The sequence below is a fragment of the Lepidochelys kempii genome, chromosome 14, assembly GCF_965140285.1.
Source record: "Lepidochelys kempii isolate rLepKem1 chromosome 14, rLepKem1.hap1, whole genome shotgun sequence".
Lineage (NCBI taxonomy): Eukaryota > Metazoa > Chordata > Testudines > Cheloniidae > Lepidochelys > Lepidochelys kempii.
In genome coordinates, this window is record NC_136393.1 from 48,075,295 (window position 1) to 48,101,118 (window position 25,824).

Genomic DNA, 25,824 nt, shown 5'->3' on the forward strand with positions numbered 1-25,824 from the left:
TTGGGACTTGTTAAGATTCAGTTTTAGTCACTACAAAGTGTGTTGTGTTTTGTTTGTCTGTTTGAAATTTGTCTCTTTCTCTTGCTTAGTGTCACTTAAATCTCTTCTTTGTTACTGTGCTTCCCAAAGCACCTCAGCGTTGTGTGTTCGAGTGAAGCGTGAGTCTCCAGCCTACCCAACAGGCTGAGCTGTGCCCTGTCTCTCTGAAGGTAGCGAATAATTTCTGAGCGGTGCTGGGCCCAGAGTCCAAGGGCAGTTCACCAGACATCTCCTGTGAAGCCCAAAGAGACCAAAGGAGCAGGAGCGATTCAGGCCCCACTGACCCATGGGAACTTCCCACAGAAGAGGCTACACTGGGCTCCAGACACAGCCAGCAGGATCCCTCCCACAAGCTGGGCCATGTCCTTCCCCTCCCAGCCCCACAGCTTCCTCCCCACCCCAGCCTCAGGAACCCCTCCCATCTCCCTGCTCTCCCCAACCACTCTCCAATACCAGGCTCTTTCCAGAATGGAAGCAGGCGTGTACCAGAGTTCACTCACCGCTAGATGCTGGCCAGGCCTCGTGTCACCGCTTTCTCGCTGGGCTAGCAACCCCGCTGATACTCACTCTTGCAGTTTGTTGGCTGGGAACTCAGCCCCCCAACCAGGTGACTGGCCTTTAGTCTACTCCTTCCTGGAGTCGTGCTCCTTCCAAACAAAGTCCAAAAATGTCTTGAACAGAAACAAGGCCTTCCACCCTTGTGGGGAGCTCTTCCTCGGCCTGATTTTGGCTTGGCCTACCCTTCTTGGGTTTCTATGGTCTTCTGTGTCCCCTTCCTTAGGGACGGTGAGAGAACCCAGTCCTACCCTGGACTCCAGGTTTTGGCCAGAGGCCGTCTACTGAACAGCTCGGTCTGCTTCTGTACTTTTGCTGCTGTTTCCCCTTGTTTCCTCTCAGGTGGGGCTCACTTGCTCATCAACTTGGCCTAGCCCCAGGCTTGGCAGCCACAGGCCAAGCCACCCTGTTAGATACCCTCCTCCTTCAAATCCGGTCCAGCCCGGCTGACAGGTTTGCTGAGAGGATGGTGAAACCCCATTGCTGATCAGAAGGAGGTCAGAGTCTGTTCTCTAGGAGCTGAAGGTCCCTTTGTCCTGCTGCGGGAAGTGGAGCTGGAGAGCGGAGATGTTAGGTGAAAGAGACTGCATAATGGAGTTGGAGACTGAGGGACGGGAGCCTCCTCCCAGAAACGCTCCCAGGAGAACAGGTTTGAGGAGATCTCTGGGGAGCCTCTTGCTAGGAAAAAACAAGGGTGGCACATTGATGGAGATGTCTCTGTCCCAGGGATGGGGGAAGCTCCCAGCCAGGTTATGCAGCAGGGATCTCATTTCTCTCCCAAGAGACCCATATGCCCAAAGAAGTCAATGGCTCTTACCTCCATGAGGGAGCGGGGTCTTCCCTCTCAGCCTCTTTGAGAACTACCACTGCTTGGTTTCCTCGGACAAGGGACCTGCCCCCACTGCTCCCTGAGGTGGTTCAGCTTCTGACTGCAGCCATCTGGGAGGCTGTCAGACGCTCCAGGGCCTAGAAGACACGAGGGGAGGAGGCTCCTCTTCATGTCAGACTCTGAGAGCCCAGAGAAGGGCCGAAGGAAGAATAAAGGGCAGGAGATGAAGCTAGCCCTGATCCTCTGTCCCATCCTCACCTCCTCAAATGTGGAGCTTCCTGAGCTTCAGTTGGGCAGACAGTCCGTAGCCCTGACCCAAAGGTCCTTCTGCGCCATATGGGGCAGGAAGATCTCTGCCTGGGAGCACGGGGAATGGGCTGGGGGTGAGATCAAGGAAAGAGGGGAGGGGTATGGGTGGGAGGGAAAGAGCTCCTGCCCCAGAAGAAGGAATTTGGGGGGCCGAGGGAAGGACCCGGCTCCACAGAGAGGGCAGAGAGTTTCTGTGAGTGCCAGGGGCCTCCATTTCCGCTTCCACTAGCCCCGCATTTACAGTGAGACAGAGCAGTACCTGCAGCAGGGAGCGGGACTTGCTGAACAGGGAGGGGAACCTTTCAGAGCATCAGAGGAGCCACAGCCCTTGCAGCGCCTCGGGCATCTGGTGCAAGTGCCGGATGATGTGAAGCTGGCCCATGACCTTGGCTGTGACATCCTCTTGCTGCAGGGGAACGAGAACATGTCAGAGACGGAGACACTCCCCAGGAATCAGGGAGGATGAAGGGCACCTGGAACCAGCACCATCATTTCCACCCAGCAGCTGCTCATGTCTGAGTGGTGGATTCACCCTCCCGACCCCCAGGATGGAGGCTTGCTGTCCTCTCTAGTGACCTCTGGTGCCAACCCCCCTCCTTGTACGGTGAGCTCCTTCCACCTCCCCATCCGTGCCCCTGACAGCTGTTCCACCTCCAACCCACCTGGGGACACCGCTCAAGTTCGTAGAACCCTCTCCTCCACCCCTACCGCCATCCCCACCCAGGTAGGGCAGGGAGGGGGCTCTAGCAGGGTGGCGGGGGGCAGGAGGGATTCTGGCAGCAGTGAAGTGGGATGGGGAGAGGTTGAGACCTTTCCCCAAGTCACCCCAGTGACAAAAGTTGAAGCCACAGGATGGCAGCCCTGGTGAAGGGGGCATCTCCAGTCAGTCCTTGGCCTCCCAGGCTGCCAGGGATGGGAGCAACTCTCAATGGTGGCTCGGGTGACATGGACACTAGGCCATGGGGAAATGGGTGCAGCTCTGTGGGGCAGGAAAGGTTCCCAGAGGGCACTTAGGGGATTCTCCTGTCCTTCCCAGGAGTGATAGCAGAGCACCACATCCTAAGAAGAGAAGTCCATGAAGTCCAGAAGTCCCCACTAGGCTCCTTGCCACCAGGCCAGGGAATGGCGATCGGATGGGAATGAGGCCCTGGGCCCCACCCCAAGCTCCTGAGTCGATTGCAGCTGCTTACCGTGACCCCCATCAGTTGCTGGGCTTCCCCCAGGAGGGAGTAGACGAGCACCAGCCCAGCCTGGCTGACACGCAGCAGGGGGTCGTGGATGGCCAGCACTGCTGTCTGCAGAAAGGATCTTTTCTGCCCGTCGCAGAAGAATTTTCCAAAGACCTAGAACCAAGAGGACACGAGGCTCGAGCAGATTGCCCAGAGCCAGCCTCCAAGTCCTGGCCTTGGACTTGTCCAAGTCCAAGTCCTTGTCGATCCAGGAGCCACTCCGAGGCCTCCTCTGTGATGTTGTGGAAATCACCCATTTCACCTTGGACTCCAGTCTGGGGGCACTGTGTTACGGTGTGTTCGAAGGTTTGGATATTCTCACCACAGTTTTGGGGCAGGGGTGGGGGAGGGGCGCGATGTCTTTGATTTTCTACTTGTGCAGCAAGTAGCCGTAATTTGGGTCAATGACAATGTGCTTCTTTGGAACAGTGGCTGAGGTCCAGATACGCTGCCATTCCCTGGCCAGGTCAGGAGACATGAGGGGGGCGCATGTGGTCCATATTGGCTCTGGAGCTCATTGTGTCCCCAGCCAGTTCCCAGACTGGAGCATTCTGCTTCCTGACCGGCAATGGAATTGGGCAAAGCCCACCTCCTTTCTCTGCTTCTCCAGGGTGCAGGGAATTAAACAAGGGTCTGATCAAGCAATCGTGACTGACTGACTCAGGGCTCTCCTCTCAGACACTTGGGGATCAGCCAGGGGGACAAGGAGCAGAGAGACACCCAGAGCCATAATCCTATATTAATTCACCCACCCGGGGATCCTCCTTATGCTACGTAGCAATGCAGCCATGTAAGACACTCAAATCACGGCAACTAGCAAGGTTCCAATGTGGGACCTTTAGCACCAGCCTGTCCCACTGGTTGCTGGAGGAGGAACTCTGAGCTGGAAATAAGGAGTGGGCTCTTCTCCTGTCTCCAGGAGGCATCCACTGCAGGGAACCAAGCCAGCCCCACTCCCTGAGCTGTGTCATGCCCTGGCACAGTGCCCTTACCTCCCCCACTCTGGCTGTATTTTTGTAGCCTAAGAGCCTGCTGTCCTGGTGCCAGTCAAAGCACCAGAGATCTTCCGCCTCACGTATGGTCAGGCCTGGAAGAGAGAGAGAGAGAGAGAGACTTTTCTCCTCATTCTGGCTGCAGTTCCAGTGTCCTTCCAATCCCATTGGTGGCTCCACAGTGGAGTGGAGAAGACCAGAGGCAGAGAGAGACTTGTCCTCTAGCTGGGGTCAGTCGGAGAGAAATGGTCTGGGGTCCCATTATCCACCTGTGGGCACTCTCAGTCCCCTCTTGGGTTGCGTGTCCCAGCTGGGTTCCTTACCCCTCTGTCGGAGCAGCAGCTGGTAGAGCCGGTAAGTCCCCTCCCTGGCCTGCCGGCTGATGTCCTTGTCTGGATCGCTGACAAATAGAGCCAGCTGGGCCACATGGTGCCCCATCTTAGGGAACTCGGCTGAGATCTAATGGAAGGGAGAGGAGAGGGGACTCCATCAGTATTTTCCTGTCAGCTCCCTGTCCCCCCTGGGCCAGAGGGCTCCTTCCCCTTAGCCCCTCTGCAGGAGATGCTGGGGGAGAGGAGCTTGAGATCGACCCTTCATTTGCTCTGCTGCCAAGGCAGCCCGGAGCTGTTTTGGGATGCCAAGGGGCTGGAGCATGGTCCCCTTAAACGCCCAGGGACAACACTGAACCAGGACAAGAAGAACTTGACTCAAGCCGAGCTCAGTCCCTGCTCTGACTCTGCCTCCCCATGAAGGACCCTCCTAAGCCACGGCCCCGGCAGCAGCAGATCCTGCAGACCGCCGGAGCCAGCCCGCCTCCGCCGGGAGCCAGCAAGCTGGGGTCGGAGGTCACTTACGTCAAACTCAGGGAGGGTGACTGTGTATCTGAGCAGGGCTGTGCTGCTCCTGATGGCCCTGGCTCGCTCCTGCGACACCCTGGACACGACCCAGAAGTTGACATGCTGTGGGGAAAGGAGGCAGGTCAGACTCAATGGCCAGCTGCACCTGCTTTGCAAATGAGCCCCATGCCCCCCCCCCCCAGGGGCCTGAGACATTCTGCACAGGGGGGAATATCTCAGGCCTTGATGGCAGAGCTTTAGAAGGGGATTCTTTCCCCCAGAACACAGCTTGTACCTTGCAGGTCACAACTTGTCAGCATCTCTCTACATTGGGACAATGTTCGGGGTTGGGGCTGGTCCCATCTTCCCAGAACTCCTGATTCCTGAACAGTTCACCAGAAAGAAGACTGAACCCTCGCCCTTCCCTGCTATGCAAATCCTTGGGGGGGTGTAGGGAGTGACTGAGAGCACAATCCCCCAGGAATTTCAGAGCAGATCAGAGGGAAGGGCTGATTCCCTGGGGTCCTCCTTGTTTCTCTAGGAAGGAACGTGTGCCTCTTCTCTGAGAACCATCTCCCAAATCTCATGGGGGGGTGTGTTGAAGGGGCGGGAGAAGGGTGGGTTTTCAGACTCTCACTCCCCAAGACAGCCAGGAGCCCTGTGGTTCGTGCTCCGCAGAACCAGGCAGAGCTCTGGCTTGAAATCCCAGCTCTTTCCTCTGTCCCTCAAGAAGGAAGGACCTGACACTGCATTGCACTGACCTCCCCAACCAAGGACGGCCTACTGGGGACCCAGCTAGGAGGACAGAGTAGAAAATGGATCTTCCAGGCTCTCCTTACCAGTCCCCCAAAGAGTTCAGGTAAAATGGGGCTCACCTCCAAGATGAAGTGGAGCCTGTCTGTGTCTGGGGACTCTGCCAGCAGATTCCCCAGCATGGCATCCAGGACCTCTGGGATGACTTTGTGCAGAGCCTGCAAAGCATGGGTCAGAGTTAGGGAACCTGAGCCTACACCTGCCACAGGATGGGAAGAGGGGTCTCTGGGAAGCAGAGGGGGGGAGGGATAGCTCAGTGGTTTGAGCATTGGCCTGCTAAACCCAGGGTTGTGAGTTCAATCCTTGAGGGGGCCATTTAGGGATCTGGAGCAAAAATTGGGGATTGGTCCTGCTTCAAGCAGGGGTTTGGACTAGATGACCTCCTGAGGTCCCTTCCAACCCTAACCTTCTATGAATCTATGAAGCACTGGGGAGACACCCAAACACATCTCCTGGCCTCTCTCCTTCACATCCCACTGCAGGCAATTCGCAAGAATTGATGACCCCTGGACCTTTGATCCATGAGCTTAGCAGGTCTCTGCAGAGGGCCTTGTAGGCAGAAGAGTATGAAACAGCCAAGTTGCTATGGATGGAAGCTGGGTTTCTGGGCAAAACACGGCTTATGAAAGAAAGAAAGAAAGAAAGAAAGAAAGAAAGAAAGAAAGAAATCCCCCAGAGAGGGGTAATCTCTTCCCTGCTGGAGGGAAGGATCCAACCCTGCAGCTTGTTCCATCTCCGCTACCCCACCCCTAAATCTGGAGCTCCAGCGAATCAAGGGAGCAGGACCGAGGACCACTCTGGAAGAGGAGGAGGATGGAGGAGGAGGAGGTACCTGGATGCCGGTGGTGTCCTTCTCCGTGCCCAGGGTGAAGACGGAGTGAAGGGCAGCTCGCAAGAGGTGGGTCTCTAGGGCTGGCTCCAGGGCAGGTTTCATGGTGCTGGCAAGAGAGAGGAGCTGGGATTAGACTGTGCAGTACGGGGGTGGGACTGTCGCCAACACGGACACCAACCCACAGGGACAGAGGCACAGGCTGGCGAGAATGGAAACTGAGGCACTGAGCTCGGGAATGACAAGGCCAAGGCGTCCCAGACAGACAGTGGCAGGACAGGAATAGCTCCTGTTCCCTGGAGCCTGCTGCCCCTCCTGTATCTGAGCCCGGGAGTGAGCCCCTCCCCAAGGCCCCTGTCATGTGATGGGAGTGAAAAGAAGAGCCCCGCCAGGAGAGAGTGACCCTTCCCTCCCCACCATCTCTGCCAGAGGCGCCACTCTTGGGAGGTGACTCCCAGCCTTGGGCCTGAGCAGCACTGGGGTGAGGGGAGCCGGCGGGGTGGGGGGTGGGGCTGTCTCCGTACCAGAGGTTGCCCACTGCAGCCAGGGAGTGGGCGAGGACGGCGCTGGGTGACGAGTCGTCGGGAAGCTCCTCGATGAGCTCCTGTGAGACGCGAAGGAGACAAAGGAGCGTGTGAGATTCAGGCCCGACTGACACCTCCCAGTGAGGAGATGACACAGCCAGTGCCCCACATGGCCAGCGGGATCCCTCTCCTCCCGCCAGCTGCCGTATGGCGTGTCTCACTCACCACGATCCTCTTCGCCACAGCCGCCTTGCAGCAGCGCGGCTCCAGCGTGTCCTCCCCTCTCTCCCGTGCAGCCAGACATGCGGGGTAGACGGCCTGAAGGAACAGGAGCTGCTGCCCCTCATCCTGGACCCACCAGGAGTGGGGTATAGCGAGAGAGAACCTGTTAGTGAGGGACCTTCCTGCCCCACCCACACCATCTCCAGGGCTCAGGCCTCAATGGGGGATTGTGGGGACCCGCCTATTCTCCAAATCCCCCCCCAACTCCTACGCAAGCAGGATCAGGAACGGGGACAGTGCCTGTGGGGGGAGACGACCTCGGCTGTTGTGGGACAAACACCCCCATTTTGGGGGTCCCACATCATGATGTAAAAGGACCCCATTAGGGGTGGTAGATCAGGAGGGACAAGACCCTCGAGAGGGGGTGGGGATGCTGGGAAGGGACAGGGCCATCTTGGTTCCAGCCCAGGTGGGGAACATTTGTACCTTATCTCTGCACTGGAGCTGCTCTCGGATGACCTTGAGAGCAGCTTCATCTTTGGCCACGTCCACCCCTTCCTCCTGCTCCGAATCCAGGGGGGTCCCTGCACCCAGGAGAGAAGGGAACAGGGTGATGCCTGCTGCCACTTGGGGGGTGGACGGGGGCGTGGTGGGCAGAGCAGGATTCAAGACCCCCCTTCCCACCTCAGGCACCCAGGGCAGATGGGACCCCAAACCTCCCTCTCAGGGATGCCGTCAGCCCCCAACAGCTGCCGAAGCCCAGAGCAGAGCCCCCCTCCCCTGCCCAGGACCCCAGGGGAGGGGCCTGTTCCCCCCGCCCGGAGCTGCAAGGACCAAGGTGGCAGCAGCTCTTCACGCCCACACCCCCAGGGCCCCGTGCGAAGGGGCAGCTGTGTGACGGCTGCTGCTGTCCGTGGGGGTCGCGGGGCTCAGGCCAGACACCTGGGCTGGGGACCCCCCCCCGTCTCCCTGGGAGAGCGTCTGGGCCCAGGGGGTTCACATCCCGTCCTCAGCCCTCCCGGAGCCCAGCCTGGCTCCTCACCTGGCACAAAGCAGTGGCCTCCATCGGCCTGGCTGCTGCCAAAGACCCAGGTGCTGCCGCGGTCCCAGGCTGAGCTGCCGGTGCTGGGCCAGGGACCTTCCCCCTCCTGGCCGGCGGGGGCTGGAAGGGCCTCAGAGACCGGGCAGGGCGAGGCCTCCTGATGGGAAGGAGGGCTGGGCTCCTGGGGCCGCTGCTGCCCACACAACCAGCCGCAGAGCCACCCTGCCCGGCGCCCCTCCTGGGCTGGGTCCTGTCTGCCAAACCGCAGCCTGGGCCAGCTCCACCGGGGCCTGGTCGGGGCCGCTCCCAGCTCGGCGCCTGCGCCGGGAGCCGGGGTCCTTTTCCAGAAGGCCGGGCACTTCCGCCGTCTGGGCTGGACGGGAGCTGCTTCCCCGCCAGCGGGGACGCAGGGCTTGCTCTGCCCCTCGGGAAGGCGGCAGCTGCTTCCCTCAGGCTCTGGGGTCACCTGCAGAGCCTTCCTCCGCAACATCCGCAGGAGCCTGGCCATCCTGGAACCGAGCGGGGAGCAGGGCTGAGTCTGGGCTCAAGGCAGCCTTTCACTCCTGGCCCTTTTCCGTCCCTCCTCCTCCCTGCTCCAACCACAGCCGCCCCCTCTGCCCCCACAGGAGTGCAGGGAGTGCCATCTACACACACGGGCAGGAGTTCATTGCACGATCTGCTCCCAACGTTCCCACTCGTAATCCCTGCTGCTGCAATATCCAGGAAGTCTCATCCTTTTCCAGCAATGGGGTCAGTCCCAAAGACCATCGCTTCCTCTGGACAAGCAGCCCCCTCCTGTCATCCCAGGCCACACTCCCACCCAGGCTTGAGAAGGAAGAGAAACCAGGAGTCCGGACTTCTCCTGGGAAACCATTCCCGCGTCAAAGTCACAAAGACCCTAGGCACAGGAAGACCAGGGCCCTCCTCGTTCCCCCTTGATTTTCCCAGCTCAGAGACTGTCAGTCTGGGGAACAGTGTCCCACAAGGGAAGGGCTGGAAGCCCCATTGCTGGAACCTTTCCAAACACACTGGAGACGGCTCTGGAGAAGCCCCTGCCCTGTCTAAGAGTGAGGGGCTCTTGGGGGCTGATTGCAAATGAAATCCCCCTTTGGAGGTATTCTCTCTGTTTCTGCCTCTCCCCACACAGACAGGGGAAGCCACCGTGGAACCCGAATGCCACTCACGTGCTCTCAGTGATGGTATGATGGATGGCGGATGTTCAGGGTCAGCAGACGTCCCTCGCCCTCCTCCTCACTCTCCAAGCCCAAGGCAGGCTGGAGAGGGTGGTGACCTCAGGAGTTACCCTGCCCAGCCAGCAGGCAGGGTGATGACACGAGGGCGATCGACTGGCTGTGAAAAAAAGAGTCTGTCTCATTGCCAAGGGATGGAGAAACTCAGCCAGCAGCAGGGGGGAGCAGAACACTGCCCTAGGGCGGAGGAGACAGCGACTCCAGGATCCTGACATCCCAGCACTTCCAGAGCGCAGGAAATAAGGTGTGAACATTTTCATGGAAACCGTTTTCTGTCAGAAAACCCATTGAGGCGAAACCACTTTGTTTCTTGAAATCATAACAAGTAAGATAAAATTCTTTGCAAAAATATTTGTTTGCAAAAGAAGAGCATCTCCTGTTTGTCACAGTGCATTAAACTGCCTCGTCGTACACAAAGAGGAGACACAATGCTCTGGAAAATTAGACGAGATGCTTCAGTCTGAGCTAAGTAGTTGCTGCTCTTCACAATTTCAAAAGAATAAAATGCAAATCAAATCGAATATTAGGTCATAATCTGCTATGGCTCAGTGTGATAGGACACCCCCGAGTCTGCACTGCTCCGAGTGACACTCTTCAGTGGATCCCCATCACCCACCCATGGCGAGGTAGGTGGGAGAGGATTGTTAGTTGTCCTTGACAGAAGGAGAAACGAAGGCTGAGAAAGGAGCAGGGACTTGTTCAAGAGGATCATGAACTGCTCTGAGACAATGAATGGAGAGCAGCGTCAACATTGGTCAAACATCTAACTAGTTGTGACTTATTTGCTTGGTCATAAAAGAGAGCAACAAAGACCAGAGTCAATAGCCCCCTCCTCAGCCAATCAAGGTTGAGACTTTGAGGGGTGGGAGGCTAAGAGGTCACACCAAATAGCCCAAAGAATGGCCCAGGTCACCACCGAGGGGATCACTCTCGGAGCACTAGTCCAGTCTCACCTCTCTGTGAGGGCCTCCCACAACCCCCATCCCCACCCTTGCTCCACCCACAGAACTCCTGGTGGTGGGAGGAGAGCAGAGGAAAAGGACAAAGGAAGCAAGAAGAGAAAGGTAGGAGGGACAGAGGAAAAGGAAAAACAAATAGGAGAACCCCCAATGTCCCCAGTAATTCTAAGGGACAAAGTCCTAGGTCGGAAATAAAATGCTGCCCCTACAATCTAGTGTTTTCCTTTCCTAAAAATCAGCCGGCACCTGATGGATCAGACTGAACAGGTTCCAAACCTCTCCGAGGCTCTTACCTTCTATACAGGGACGTCTGTTTTTGAGCAAAACTACGAAAAGAAAAGGAGAAAACTCCGAAGAGGGTCCTCCTTGCGCTCACGTAAGTGCAAGTGAATGCTCTCTCAGTCCTCCAGGGGAGACCTCGAGAAGGAGACGTGCTGAAGCAAAGCCACAGGGATCTCCGAGGTGGCCCCTGTCCTGCCCCCCTGTCCTGCCTGGCTGATGTCAAGACCTCTCTGTGAGATCATCGCCTCCCCACCACCTTTGTCCAATCGGCTGAGGTCCTGCCAAAGGCCCTTGTGATGTCACTGCCACACCCACCCCTCCTTTGCAGTGCTGATGTCCTGCCCCTGTCCAGCCACACCGGATGTTTGAGCTGCTTCCCCTGGATCACCCCACGCAATGAGCGTTCATTGTGGGCTCAAGCCAAATACACAGTAAAACTTCAGAGGCTTCTCCCCATGCAACGCACAGTTTTTCATAAATTAGCAGACATTATGGACAGAAGAGACAATTAGAGCATGTCTTCTGACCCCCTGCATATCACATGCTTTCTGTAGAGCATAGGAGCTAGTTTTTGACTACACATGTTCCAGAAAGGCATCTAGTCTTCATTAGAAGACATCAAGAGGTGGGGAATTCCCACCACTTCCCTTTCTAGTTTGTTCCTTTGGGGATTCATCCTCACGGTTGAATATGTGTGCCCTCTTTCTCATATGAATTGGTCTCTTTTGAGTTTCCAGCCACTGGGTCTTCTTATGCTTTTCTCTGCTAGATCCATGAGCCCTTTCATACACGATAGTTTCTCTCCATAAAGTCACTTCAACACTTCAATGACGTCACCTCCCGATCTTTTTTATCATCTAAACAGGCTGAGCTCTTTCTTTCAATAGCTCCCTCGCAGGCATTTTTCTCCAGCCCTCAAAACGTTTCATTGCTTTTTGCTGCCCCATCTCCAATATTTCCAAATCTTTTTCAAAGGTGGACGCCAAAACTGGATGCAGGACTCCATGATCCGTCTTCCGCATGGTGTGTCACCTCCCTGTGCTCCTCATTGCTCTTTTCATACATCTAATGATGGCTTTAGCCCCCTTCACCACAGCATCACCCTGGGTGCTCTTGTTGAATGGCTTGCCCAGCATGGCCCCGAAATCCTCTTCACAGTCAGTGCTTTCCTGGGTACACTGCCCCATTCTGTAGGTGTGGCCTGCATGCTTTGTTCCAGCGATAGGACCCTTCCTTTGGTTCTTTTCAAAGTGGTTTTCTTTGAATGGGTCCAGCTTCTCAAGGGATCCGATTGCTCTGTGTCACTGCCCTCTCCTCATCATTAATTACCACTCTGCTAGTATTTTATCACCCACCAATGTTAGCAGCAGTGATTTTTTTATTTGGGTTGCAGTTCCTTGATATTTATTTTCAAGAATTAGTCCTTGAGAGCCGCTTCATATCCCTAGTGCCCAGAACCTGTTCCTCACAGCCCAGCGAGAAAAGGCCGCGCAGCCCAGCTGTGCCGTAGGGGCTAAGCACAGAACTAACTTCGGAGCTTGTGCCATCCATAGCTTCTGAACAACATGTGGGGGTCATCAGCTTAGAAATACACTCTAGACCGGTAGCGTAGACAGGCCCCAAATGTATCTAAGTGTCCCGCCTTGAAAAACAGGAGAGAAAAAAACATAACCCTGAGTAGCGTTATTTTATAGTCGTGGAAACTGAGGCACACAGAAGCAAAGAGATTCGCTCATGGTCAAAAAGCCAGGAATAGAAAACGGCAGATCTGCTGATAGTCAGTCCCGGGCCCTAGCTGTGTTTGTCCTGGCCTCTCTGCTTCAGCTCCAGTGACAACCCGAGTCGAGGTTTTCTTCGTCTCCGTGTCCTTTAACTTCACGTCACTGCAGAAGAAAGATTGTTTCTGAGCAGCTGGCTCTAATGCATGGAGATGTCCTTCCAGAAGACGTGCTCTGGCTCAGTCCCATGTCGTGGGTTTCCTGGAGGAAGAGCTCGGTGACGTTCTAGGGCCTGTGTTACACAGAAGATGGACAGAATGGTCCTTTCTGACCTTCATTTTTTTCTTTCGCTCGGAGGATAACGCTGGACATTTTCTCTCATTCACTTTCCTTTGGAATAATTTCAATCCAGTCCAAAGGATTTCCTCTTCCATTGTGTCTTCAGCACCTTTCCTGGCAAACAGTTACTGTTCGAGCCCAGGTTTCCAGTTTCAGGCTGTCCCAGGGTGAGATGGCCATGAAAGGGGTAGTAGCTGAACTGAACCTCTCCCCAGGTGAAGGGAATAAATTACGGGGTTCACGTGAGAAGGAGCAGCATGTAACTAGGATCCAGGCCTGTTGGGCGATATAAGAGCAGCCTGTGCTCAGCCAGGAGAGAGACCCGCAATGGGAGCAGGCCTGGGAGGGGCTTAGATAGTCCTTTCAAGGCAGTTAGGGTACACAGTAGGGGATGGAACAGCCAAGCTGCTAGGGTCGGGAGCTGGGCCTCCTGGCAGAGTCCAAGAACGAAAGCACAGCATCTGCCAGGAAGGGAGTCCCCACAGAGGGACACTGTAATCTCCCAGGGAGGGAAAAGGCTCTCACTGCCATTTCTTAACCTCATGGGGTGTTCTACTGCTCCGTCAACCCCACCCGTATTTCAGCATCTCCAGGTGCCTGAGGGAGCAGGAACCAGAGGCCATCCTGCAGCTGGGACAGAGATGGAGGTTGAGGACCTACCTGCCCGTGGTGACCATGGTGCAGGACAGCCCTCAGAACATGCGAATGCAGCTCCAGATCTGGGAGCAGCTTCCCTTTGCTGGACGACACCTTGCAGGTTGCGGGGAGTGAGACAGGCACTAACTTTTGGTAACCCTCAGTGGGATCAGAGGGTAATGGTTTGTAGAAAGTGGTGTTGGAGAGCTTTACAAAAACTAGGCAAGCCATTTACAACACACACTTTGCTTCTCTACAAAAGAAAAAGGACACTAAACCATCTAAACTACTACATGCCACAAGGGGCCACAACAGTGGTTCCTTTAACCCACCCAGCAATATTGTTAATCTATCCAGCTATAGTCTTAGCCCAGCAGAAGAAGCTGTCCTATCTCGGGGCCTCTCCTTCTCCCCCCTACCCCCACGAACAGGATACAGTTCTGTGGTGACCTAGAATCCTATTTTCTACGTCTCCGACTCAAGGAATATTTCCAACACACCTCTGAACAGCACACTAACTCACAGAGAGCTTCCTACCAAGACTACAAAAAGAAGGATTCTGGGTGGACTCCTCCTGAAGGTCGAAACAACAGACTGGACTTCTACAGAGAGTGCTTCCGCTGACGTGCACGGGCTGAAATTGTGGAAAAGCAGCATCACTTGCCCCATAACCTCAGCCGTGCAGAACACAACGCCATCCACAGCCTCAGAAACAGCTCAACATCGTAATCCAAAAGGCTGATAAAGGAGGTGCTGTCGTCATCATGAATAGGTCGGAATATGAACAAGAGGCTGCTCGGCAGCTCTCCAACACCACTTTCTACAAGCCATTACCCTCTGATCCCACTGAGAATTACCAAAAGAAACTACACCATCTGCTCAGGAAACTCCCTGAAAAAGCACAAGAACAAATCTGCACAGACACACCCCTAGAGCCCCGACCAGGGGTCTTCTATTTGCGACCCAAGATCCATAAACCTGGAAATCCTGGACACCACTTCATCTCAGGCATTGGCATCCTGACAGCAGGATTGTCTGGCTATGTAGACTCTCTCCTCAGGCCCTACGCTGCCAGCACTCCCAGCTATCACTTCAATCTCTCTGGTCACTTTCCAAGGAACTCCCCACTCCGAGACCCTGGACACTGTGGCCTGCAAATGCAGGTGGGGAATTAATTACTGACCTCGGTGGCGTTCAGACTATGTCCTGAAGCATGGGATTGGGACAGTTAGCGCTGGCCACAGTGTCTAGGGTCTCGGAGTGGGAAGTTCCTTGGAGAATTCCACTGGGTGGGAGACTCATCTGTGAAGGGAGGGGGTGGGCAGGAGCATCTCATCAACCCAAGATTGGAATAACTGAAGTAATGTTCCTTTTACATGGAGCCTCAGCTCCTTGGAACCTCTGCAAACGCTTTAGCCACGTAGGAGTAGCCTTGGATGGCAGTGGGAGGGCTCAGGTGCGTACGTGTTTGCAGGATGGACGCTCAGGGCAGTCCCTGACGCCTGGGCAAAGTGGGTGTGAAGAGCCACTGTCTGGATTTGGGAGCCTGCCTGCACACCGAACTCACTCGGCGCGGGGTGCATGACTGCAAGGCGCTGGGCTGGGGAAAATCAGCCCTGGGTGGTTATTTTGAGTAGAAAAGCAGAGCCACTTCTGGGGTCTTGCAGCTTCTAATGCCCTTTCCCTTCTGCAGCTGGATTTCAGCATATGATAAAATCCCTCTCAATGCCAAGTCAGTGCCATAAATCACTGGACTGGGTGCAGGAATCAGTAGGCAACGTACTCTGGCCTGGGTTATGCCAGGGCTCAGACTAAATTATTGTTCCCAAAACTTTTAAAAGCTGAGCCCCCTCCTCAAGGCAAAGAAACCAATCGTGCCCCTCACCCGTCAGCAATGTGTTCGCCACCCCACCCCCCATTTTCATGGACACATCTTCAAACCCCACCCTTCCCACCACGGCTAGCCCTTCCCCACGCTTCAGGAGACGCTGGAGTAGATGATCCTAACCGTCCCCTCTAACCTTTAAGACCTGAGGGACCCCATCCCGGAGCATCTTAAAAATCACAGTTCCCAGACTCTGGAACAGGGGCTGCTTTGCCGGGCTCACCTTTCTCCCTCTGTCAGGTTGGCCGATGGGGATAATGAGCCTGGAGATCTCATTCCCGCTGCTCTGAGTGGTGCCCATGTGCACACGACCCAACTCAGCTCTTACTGTATCCCAGGAACGTCTTCATCTTCTGGGAGCCCCATGGCAGCAGTGGGATGATTTAATGGACTCCCTTAGTCATGGGGCCTTTCTCTCGCTTTTTTTGTTTCAGAGCCAGCGTCCTGGAATCGTCTCATGGTGCGTGGAGTGGTGGGGGTAGTGGGGGAGCTAGTCTCACTATACGAATGTGGGTTTTGGAAAGGTAGAGGGAAAGTGTTTGCCTACCCGCGACTCGTCTTCAGGAAGCTGCTGACTCATCCCTCCCCGCAGCCTGGAAGTCCGCAGGATTCACAGGAATCTGAGCTCCCCGCAGTGTGTGACAGGGACGGAGCCCAGGCCCAGGGAACCAGAAACAGGAATCGAGACCCAGCCCTGGAGAATGGTGAAGGAGACCTGCTCATGGAGGACAGACGCTTCACCCAGGAACCCAGAGGAAGGGATCCATTAGGTGGGGACACGGGTGTGGCCCAGGAAACTGGAGTAGCATTGCCAATCCTCCAGGGTGACCGGGAGTCTGCAGGAATTAAAGATTAATTTTTAATTAAAGATCATGTCATGTGATAAAATCTTCAGGAATCCGTCCAATTAAAATTGGCAACCCTAAACCGGAGTGGCGGGGAGGGACCCATTAAATGGAGACAGACATGGGCTAGGGAACCAGCTAGAAGAGCTGATCCCTCTTACGGTGCCTCTCAATGGTGGGGACTAGACTGGGCGAAACTTTTCATCTAAACCAATTTTAGGTGAAAAATGCAGATTCAGCAGTTTGCGAATTCGTATCCGGTCTGCTGAATTGTTCACGTCCAGCCCCTCCCCCCAGTTCTTAACAAGTCGAAGCATTTCGTTTAGACACTTTCCAAAGAAACCATTTTGATTTTTCAGTTTGAAACAATTTTTTGTTTAAAAATGTCCTTCAATTTTATTTTAAAAATTCAAAAAGTTACAACCCTTGAAATGTTCCTGGGTTTTGTTTTATTTTTAAGCTTTTTGGTTCATCAAAAATTTGGAAAAAATTTAGTTTTGTTCAACCTGAAACCAGTTTTTTTCCATCTCTTTTTTGAAATTGCCAGCGACCAAAAATTCTGTTTGCCCAGCTCCAGGGGCGGGTGAGGATTTTAGCGGTAATAGTAAAAAGAAAAGGAGGACCTGTAGCACCTTAGAGACGAACCAATTTATTTGAGCATGAGCTTTCGTGAGCTACAGCTCACTTCATCGGATGTAATAGTGTGGGTCTCCGAGTCTCCTTGTTGCTCAAAGTTTTCTTACTGTTACAAATTTATTTGGGATGAGGGCAGGATGGGCAAAAGCTACCTAAAAGTGGGGGGGCTGCTGACAGCCAAACTGTGGCCCAGCCCCTGTGCCACCCCTTCTCCTTGAGGTCCTGTCCCCTCAAACCGCCCCTTTCCCTGAGGCCCCCGCCTCATGTTGCCTTTCTTCCCTGAGCTCCCACTTCACACCACCCCTTGCCCCCAAAACACCGCCCCCCCTCCCGCTCCCTTCTCTTCCCCCTCATCCAGTCGCTCACACTTATGGCCAGAAAAAAGTGGTGGGCCCTGGTCTCCCCTGGATGAGAGTGGGAGAGGATGAAGAACTCCTTTCAAATATAACTCCCCCCCGCCCACCACCACCTCACAAAAGCACAATTTTGCCAGCAACAGCAAAACATGCACCTAACCAACCCGGGCCAGTCACGCTGTGTTGTGTGTGACATTCCAAATTTTTGTTTAGTTTTGGTGGGAAAAACTCCACGTTCTCTCTCAAGTGGGCAGAGAAATCCCAAATGTTTTTTTTTTTAAATGGGAACTCTTTTCAAATGATCAATGTAATCCAAAGTGGCATTTTTAGTTCAAAGGTTGCATTGTGAGTGTAAAACCATTTTGACCAGCTCTATTACTGTACAACAAGATGAGTTTATTTTTCATGCTGCATTGTTTGGGCCACGTTCCAAGTGGTATTTCAGTTTTTGCACCGCTCTTCTCTTCTTGTGTCTGCCCCTCTCATAAGCTGTGGCCTTAATCTTGGCCCTGGAAACCCTTATGTGCATGTTTAACTGTAAAGACTGCTGTGAATAATTCCATTTCAATGGGACAACTCTGAGGTCGGGTTTAGGCTACGGCCCTATATCAGTGTAACTATGTCATTTATTTAATTTTCTTTCTTTTATATGTGAAAATTATTGAGAGCTTAAAGCAGGTAAAATACATGAACAGGTTCAGACAGTCCAAGTTTGTCAGTGCAAAGTGACAGCAGAGAAGTGGTCTCTGCTAGTTTTCCATAAGTCTCTCAGGGTTACCCAGGATAACTTTGGGGATCTCTGTCTTGCATCGGGAATGTTCCCTGAAAGTGTCCAAACAGCTCAGAGATGCAGAACCATTCCCTGGATCCATGCTTATAGCTGTCTTCCCCGGAAAGCAGTCTGGCAAGTGTTCCTGTCAGCTCATTGCTAAGTTATCTGCCAAAACGCTAGAGTTTTCAGGTGCCTAAGTAGCTCCTGGAATCATGGTGAACTTATCCTCCCCGCCACCACCAAAATTTGAAATGGTGCCCCTGAGTGCACGGGACCCTACCGTGCTCCCCCCAGAGGAGCTGCATTAACAGGCAACTCTGCAAGTTCTCTGCATGCCTCTGCAAGTGACCCCCATGCCTCTCCATTTCCTTGGCCACATGTATCCTGTCCCCATGCTGGCGGCTCATCCAGAAAAAGAAGGAAAGAGCTCACCACTGCGACCACCTGAGGGATGGGTTGGGGTGAGATCAGCTGGTCAAAGCAGGCAATAGGGACAGAATCGGAGACTTGAAGCTCCTCGAGTGACCTCTGACCTTTCCAGACCTGCCCTTCAATCAGACACAGCCATTGTAAAGTTGAATGTGATAGTAACTAGACCCATTTTAAACCCTTCACCACACAAGACAAAGCCCGTAGGATTCATCATTAATGATTTATTTCTCCTCCCCTGGATTCCTGCAGCCACCAGCCACCAGCCACCTTGGAGCTTTCCCTCGTCTCTCCCAGGCTGGGCTCACTCGATGGCAGGAGCTCAGCGGAGGGTCCAGCTTTGCTCTTTCGCTTCCATTCTTCACGTCTTTGGGTGGCTGCATTTGCAGCTGAGCAGCCTGATGGAAACACTGAGTCCTCTGTCTCGGCAGGCAGGCCCAGCCGCCAAAGCCAAAGACTCCCTGAGAACAGGGGCAGGTTTGCCTCAACTCTCAGGAGTGGAGGCTGGGCCCATAGGGTAGGGTTACCATATTTGAACTTCCAAAAAAGGGGACACTCCGGGGTGGGGTGGGGGGAGGAGTGGTAGCCCTGCACCCTATCTACTCCCTCCCCCTTCCTGCCCTCTGACTGCCCCCCACAGAACTGCCAACCCATCCAACCGCCCCCGCTCCTAGTGCCCTGATCGCCCCCTCCCAGGACCCCGTCCTCTATCTAAGCCTTCCTTCTCCCTGTCTCCAACTGCCCCCTCCTTAGACCCCCCCACCCTAACTGCCCCGCTAGAACTTCCCCCCCTACCTGTCCCCTGACTGCCCCGCCCCCTATCCGCACCCCCGCCCCCTGACAAAGCCCCGGGTCTCTGACACCTATCCAAGCACTCCCTGTCCCCTGACTACCCCTGCAGAACCCCGGACCCATCTAACCCCCCCCCGGCTCCCTGCCCCTGACTTCCCCCCTGAACCTCCGCCCCATCCAACCCCCCCTGCTCCCTGTCCCTTGACTCCCCCGAGCCCTCTCCATATGCCCACCCCCTGACAGGCTCCCTGCAGAACCCCTGACCCATCCAACCCCTCCTGCTCCCTGTCCCCTGACTGTCCCTTGGGACCCCATGCCCCTTCTCCAGCCCCCCGGCTCCCTTACCCTGCTGCTCAGAGCAGTGTGTCTGGGGTGCGGAGCCAGACACAGTGCCGTGCTCCCCCGCAGAGCACGCAGCTCCCCACCCCACCCCCAGAGTGCTGCATTGGGAGGGAAGTCCTGGACCTTTTGAGAGTTTTACAAATTCCTCCCGGAGGGCGATTGAAAACCCCAAAAGCCGGACATGTCCGGGAAAATCCGGACGCATGGTAACCCGACCACAGGGACTCCAGGATCTGCAGCTGCTGCCACCTCTATGGTGAATCCTCCGACTCATCACCAACCAGCTCTTCCCCATTCTGCCAGCCGGCCCCACGGTCTGACCATGCAGGAGAACAGAAACCCTTTGGGACAGCAGGAGAGTCTCCTCAATGCCGCACGCTTTGCATGGCTTCCCGCGGTCACCGGAAAACATGACTACCCTGCCCCAGGAGTCTCTCAAGGAACTGCCGGCGCAGTCACTGGGCCCCCACTCGTGATGGTCTCGGGCAGTGGCATTGCAGAGGGAGCTGAGCAGACCGTCCCTTCTGTGACTTCCTGAATTGCTGCCAGGACGGATTCTCCTCTGCGCTAGGGAGAGCCCCCGAGAAAAGCAGCCGTGGTAGGGGAGGGGGCAAGACAAGCTCTCCCCCTGAGCCCTTGAATAGCAGGCAAGCAGGACTCTGGGAGCCAGGGATTGGTGTGTCTTGCTGGGAGAGCAGAGCTGGAGAGCAGAAAAGGGCACTGGAGGAATTGTAGAAAAGTCAGTGTCATGGCCGGGTCATGGGCAGCCAGACCTAGTGGTCAGAGGCAGAGTCCACACTCACAAGACAGGAGTCGAGAGTCAGCTGGGACTGGACACTGGAAGAGCAGAAGCAAAAGACCAAATGGTGTTCAGCACCTCAAGTCAGATGAGTCACCCCGAGTCCGCATGCCAGGAAATCAAGCCTGGGGAGTGGGAGCAGGAACAGCCAACACACGGTGCAGAGGGGGCAGGTGGGCACTCGGGTGTTCAGACAGCTCCTTGTTCCTACTGCTGGTTTAAGGAGACCCGGGGGCCGATTAGCTGCTCTGGGACTCTGCCAATGGGCCTCAGGGATGGAGCCTCAAACTGGATCTGGACTTCGTCAGTCCTTGATAAGCAGTTTTTCGTAGGCTTCCAGGTGGCGTGCTGGAGGGCGGCTGCTCCCAGGAACCGTGCAGACCCGGGTTAATGACCCATGACAGTGAGTGATCTCTCCCCGCTCATATCTCCTGCACAAAACAGTCTCCAGGGTCCTGAACACATCCTCTGAGAATAAAAAAACACAGTCATGAGGACAAATAGGCTATGGAACAGGAGCCCCCTCTTCCTTGCAACAGCCCCAAGTGCCCAGAAGAGTGGACGGTTCTTACCTCCAGCAGATGCCTGGGATCTTCCATCTAAGCCTCACTGGGACCCCTGTTGCTTGGTCTGACAGGATGAGATCATCTGTCCCCCCTGCTCCCTGCGCTAGGCTGGCTGCAGCACGCATCTGTGTAAGAGGCTGGGCCAGAGAGATGTTACAGTCAGGGTCCAGGCAGCCCAGAAGGAGAACAGAGGGTCTGAAACCAGAAGACGAAGCAATCAAATCAGCGGATTCGACAGAGAAGTTTTGTACCCTACAGGGACATCAAAGAAGGTCTGTTAGAAAAGCTGAGATGTTAGTCTGGAAACTGCTAAGGCAAAGCTTGGGACTTGTTAAGATTCAGTTTTAGTCACTACAAAGTGTGTTGTGTTTTGTTTGTCTGTTTGAAATTTGTCTCTTTCTCTTGCTTAGTGTCACTTAAATCTCTTCTTTGTTACTGTGCTTCCCAAAGCACCTCAGCGTTGTGTGTTCGAGTGAAGCGTGAGTCTCCAGCCTACCCAACAGGCTGAGCTGTGCCCTGTCTCTCTGAAGGTAGCGAATAATTTCTGAGCGGTGCTGGGCCCAGAGTCCAAGGGCAGTTCACCAGACATCTCCTGTGAAGCCCAAAGAGACCAAAGGAGCAGGAGCGATTCAGGCCCCACTGACCCATGGGAACTTCCCACAGAAGAGGCTACACTGGGCTCCAGACACAGCCAGCAGGATCCCTCCCACAAGCTGGGCCATGTCCTTCCCCTCCCAGCCCCACAGCTTCCTCCCCACCCCAGCCTCAGGAACCCCTCCCATCTCCCTGCTCTCCCCAACCACTCTCCAATACCAGGCTCTTTCCAGAATGGAAGCAGGCGTGTACCAGAGTTCACTCACCGCTAGATGCTGGCCAGGCCTCGTGTCACCGCTTTCTCGCTGGGCTAGCAACCCCGCTGATACTCACTCTTGCAGTTTGTTGGCTGGGAACTCAGCCCCCCAACCAGGTGACTGGCCTTTAGTCTACTCCTTCCTGGAGTCGTGCTCCTTCCAAACAAAGTCCAAAAATGTCTTGAACAGAAACAAGGCCTTCCACCCTTGTGGGGAGCTCTTCCTCGGCCTGATTTTGGCTTGGCCTACCCTTCTTGGGTTTCTATGGTCTTCTGTGTCCCCTTCCTTAGGGACGGTGAGAGAACCCAGTCCTACCCTGGACTCCAGGTTTTGGCCAGAGGCCGTCTACTGAACAGCTCGGTCTGCTTCTGTACTTTTGCTGCTGTTTCCCCTTGTTTCCTCTCAGGTGGGGCTCACTTGCTCATCAACTTGGCCTAGCCCCAGGCTTGGCAGCCACAGGCCAAGCCACCCTGTTAGATACCCTCCTCCTTCAAATCCGGTCCAGCCCGGCTGACAGGTTTGCTGAGAGGATGGTGAAACCCCATTGCTGATCAGAAGGAGGTCAGAGTCTGTTCTCTAGGAGCTGAAGGTCCCTTTGTCCTGCTGCGGGAAGTGGAGCTGGAGAGCGGAGATGTTAGGTGAAAGAGACTGCATAATGGAGTTGGAGACTGAGGGACGGGAGCCTCCTCCCAGAAACGCTCCCAGGAGAACAGGTTTGAGGAGATCTCTGGGGAGCCTCTTGCTAGGAAAAAACAAGGGTGGCACATTGATGGAGATGTCTCTGTCCCAGGGATGGGGGAAGCTCCCAGCCAGGTTATGCAGCAGGGATCTCATTTCTCTCCCAAGAGACCCATATGCCCAAAGAAGTCAATGGCTCTTACCTCCATGAGGGAGCGGGGTCTTCCCTCTCAGCCTCTTTGAGAACTACCACTGCTTGGTTTCCTCGGACAAGGGACCTGCCCCCACTGCTCCCTGAGGTGGTTCAGCTTCTGACTGCAGCCATCTGGGAGGCTGTCAGACGCTCCAGGGCCTAGAAGACACGAGGGGAGGAGGCTCCTCTTCATGTCAGACTCTGAGAGCCCAGAGAAGGGCCGAAGGAAGAATAAAGGGCAGGAGATGAAGCTAGCCCTGATCCTCTGTCCCATCCTCACCTCCTCAAATGTGGAGCTTCCTGAGCTTCAGTTGGGCAGACAGTCCGTAGCCCTGACCCAAAGGTCCTTCTGCGCCATATGGGGCAGGAAGATCTCTGCCTGGGAGCACGGGGAATGGGCTGGGGGTGAGATCAAGGAAAGAGGGGAGGGGTATGGGTGGGAGGGAAAGAGCTCCTGCCCCAGAAGAAGGAATTTGGGGGGCCGAGGGAAGGACCCGGCTCCACAGAGAGGGCAGAGAGTTTCTGTGAGTGCCAGGGGCCTCCATTTCCGCTTCCACTAGCCCCGCATTTACAGTGAGACAGAGCAGTACCTGCAGCAGGGAGCGGGACTTGCTGAACAGGGAGGGGAACCTTTCAGAGCATCAGAGGAGCCACAGCCCTTGCAGCGCCTCGGGCATCTGGTGCAAGTGCCTGATGATGTGAAGCTGGCCCATGACCTTGGCTGTGACATCCTCGTGCTGCAGGGGAACGAGAACATGTCAGAGACGGAGACATTCCCCAGGAATCAGGGAGGATGAAGGGCACCTGGAACCAGCACCATCATTTCCACCCAGCAGCTGCTCATGTCTGAGTGGTGGATTCACCCTCCCGACCCCCAGGATGGAGGCTTGCTGTCCTCTCTAGTGACCTCTGGTGCCAACCCCCCTCCTTGTACGGTGAGCTCCTTCCACCTCCCCATCAGCGCCCCTGACAGCTGTTCCACCTCCAACCCACCTGGGGACACCGCTCAAGTTCGTAGAACCCTCTCCTCCACCCCCACCTCCATCCCCACCCAGGTAGGGCAGGGAGGGGGCTCTAGGAGGGTGGCAGGGGGCAGGAGGGATTCTGGCAGCAGTGAAGTGGGATGGGGAGAGGTTGAGACCTTTCCCCAAGTCACCCCAGTGCCAAAAGCTGAAGCCACAGGATGGCAACCCTGGTGAAGGGGGCATCTCCAGTCAGTCCTTGGCCTCCCAGGCTGCCAGGGATGGGAGCAACTCTCAATGGTGGCTCGGGTGACATGGACACTAGGCCATGGGGAAATGGGTGCAGCTCTGTGGGGCAGGAAAGGTTCCCAGAGGGCACTTAGGGGATTCTCCTGTCCTTCCCAGGAGTGATAGCAGAGCACCACATCCTAAGAAGAGAAGTCCATGAAGTCCAGAAGTCCCCACTAGGCTCCTTGCTACCAGGCCAGCGAATGGCGATCGGATGGGAATGAGGTCCTGGGCCCCACCCCAAGCTCCTGAGTCGATTGCAGCTGCTTACCGTGACCCCCATCAGTTGCTGGGCTTCCCCCAGGAGGGAGTAGACGAGCACCAGCCCAGCCTGGCTGACACGCAGCAGGGGGTCGTGGATAGCCAGCACTGCTGTCTGCAGAAAGGATCTTTTCTGCCCGTCGCAGAAGAATTTTCCAAAGACCTAGAACCAAGAGGACACGAGGCTCGAGCAGATTGCCCAGAGCCAGCCTCCAAGTCCTGGCCATACAATGGCATCACCGTCTAGTGCCCCAAACGGCGGGGAAGAGAGCTGCTGTGGCCAAGGCAGTTCATTCCCCAGGAGGCTTTCAGGGTCCCAGGGCTCAGGGAAGCCCCTTTATTAAAAGGTTGCAGGTGCTTAGGGACCAAAGCCTCCAGTGGCTCTTTCGGGAGGGCAATTTCTGGCAGGGGCCAGGATGGGCTGGAAATGGATCTCTAATGTGTGTGAGCAGGCCCACTCTGCTGTGCAGGGCACAGAGACAACAGGGGACCCTGTGTTGCTTCCAGCAGAGAGATCTCCTGCATCTCAGTGGCTAGAGGAGTGTGTGTGTGTTGTGTGGGACGAGGGGGTTGGAGCTGACAGACCAAAGGTCTCTTCCCCCCAGCTTCGTGATTTCTCTTGTTGCTGGGAATGGCCTCTGCAGCTCCTTGGTTTCTTTAAGGGGAATCCAACCTGCAGCCTGACAAGGACAAGGAGACTCATGGCCCAGTCCCCATCCCAGACACTCCTTGGAGACTTTTCTTCCGCTGCAGCAATTCAGCTTGTGGGAGGCGGGACAAGCTCACACAGTCTCTCTCACGGGGCGTCTGTGGAGCAGCGTTCTGTCGATGCCCTTGTCGATCCAGGAGCCGCTCCAGGGCCTCCTCTGTGATGTTGTGGCAATCACCCATTTCACCTTGGACTCCAGGCTGGGGGCACTATGTTACAGTGTGTTCGAAGGTTTGGATATTCTCACCACAGTTTTGGGGCAGGGGCGGGGGAGGGGCGCGATGTCTTTGATTTTCTACTTGTGCAGCAAGTAGCCGTAATTTGGGTCAGTGACAATGTGCTTCTTTGGAACAGTGGCTGAGGTCCAGATACGCTGCCATTCCCTGGCCAGATCTGGAGACATGAGGGGGGCGCATGCGGTCCATATTGGCTCTGGAGCTCATTGTGTCCCCAGCCAGTTCCCAGACTGGAGCATTCTGCTTCCTGACTGCCAATGGAATTGGGCAAAGCCCACCTCCTTTCTCTGCTTCTCCAGGGTGCAGGGAATTAAACAAGGGTCTGATCAAGCAATCGTGAGTGACTGACTCAGGGCTCTCCTCTCAGACACTTGGGGATCAGCCAGGGGGACAAGGAGCAGAGAGACACCCAGAGCCATAATCCTATATTAACTCACCCACCCGGGGATCCTCCTTATGCCACGTAGCAATGCAGCCATGTAAGACACTCAAATCACGGCAACTAGCGAGGTTCCAATGTGGGACCTTTAGCACCAGCGTGTCCCACTGGTTGCTGGATGAGGAACTCTGAGCTGGAAATAAGGAGTGGGCTCTTCTCCTGTCTCCAGGAGGCATCCACTGCAGGGAACCTAGCCAGCCCCACTCCCCGGGCTGTGTCATGCCCTGGCACAGTGCCCTTACCTCCCCCACTCTGGCTGTATTTTTGTAGCCTAAGAGCCTGCTGTCCTGGTGCCAGTCAAAGCACCAGAGATCTTCCGCGTCACGTATGGTCAGGCCTGGAAGAGAGAGAGAGAGAGAGAGACTTTTCTATTCTGGCTGCA